Source organism: Sinocyclocheilus grahami, unplaced genomic scaffold, assembly GCF_001515645.1.
Source record: "Sinocyclocheilus grahami isolate Dianchi unplaced genomic scaffold, SAMN03320097.WGS_v1.1 scaffold2346.1, whole genome shotgun sequence".
Classification (NCBI taxonomy): domain Eukaryota; kingdom Metazoa; phylum Chordata; class Actinopteri; order Cypriniformes; family Cyprinidae; genus Sinocyclocheilus; species Sinocyclocheilus grahami.
Window position 1 is genome coordinate 43,133 of NW_015507525.1, and position 662 is coordinate 43,794.

Consider the following 662-nt stretch of genomic DNA (forward strand, 5'->3'; position numbering starts at 1 on the left):
CACTCCTCAAAGTAATAATAACAATATTACAACTTGCTTTAAAAAAAAATAAAAAAGAATATCACACACTTGTTTTGTCTGCATTTTAATTTTAACAGTAAATCTCTGTGGTGCAGAAAAGAGGGAAAAAAAGGGAATTGTTACATTTATTTGATTATATTTTAATAGTTTTATGTCTTGATTAACACAGTCATTGATAATAAATTTGTATTAAATCATAAATCCAGGAAAAAATAAAAACACCAAATTCTGAACAAGTAAAACATTTCAGTGCCATATTTTTGCACAAATATTATTAACATTTTTGAGTTGTTAAGGTTTTACGAAGACTATTAGGCTTTTGATTATTATAATTGAATTAAACCATTAAAATGCAACATTTGTTGTTAAATTGTATATCTTTTGTGATTTCAATTAATTAGACATGCTTTTTGATACAATTTAATTTAACCATTAAAACAGACCTATACAAATGGAAGTTTTCCCCAAATCTGAGAACAAACTGAATGTCTTTCTGTGTATGAGCAGTCGCTGTCCGAGGAACATTTCCAGATGCTCCAGCAGTACACTACAAAATGATTTTAACGCTAAAACACTGTACAAATGCTACAGTAAAAACTATATACGGTGAAAACCTGTATTGGACATTACATGTAATTTTA

At 27.5% G+C, this 662-nt stretch overlaps 1 protein-coding gene across 1 annotated transcript in view; it reads right to left on the reverse strand.

Moving 5' to 3' along the window:
- LOC107574800 (transcriptional repressor protein YY1-like) overlaps nucleotides 1-662 on the reverse strand; it is a 10,533-nt gene that overhangs the window by 903 nt on the left and 8,968 nt on the right. The gene's annotated exons all lie outside the window — the stretch shown is intronic.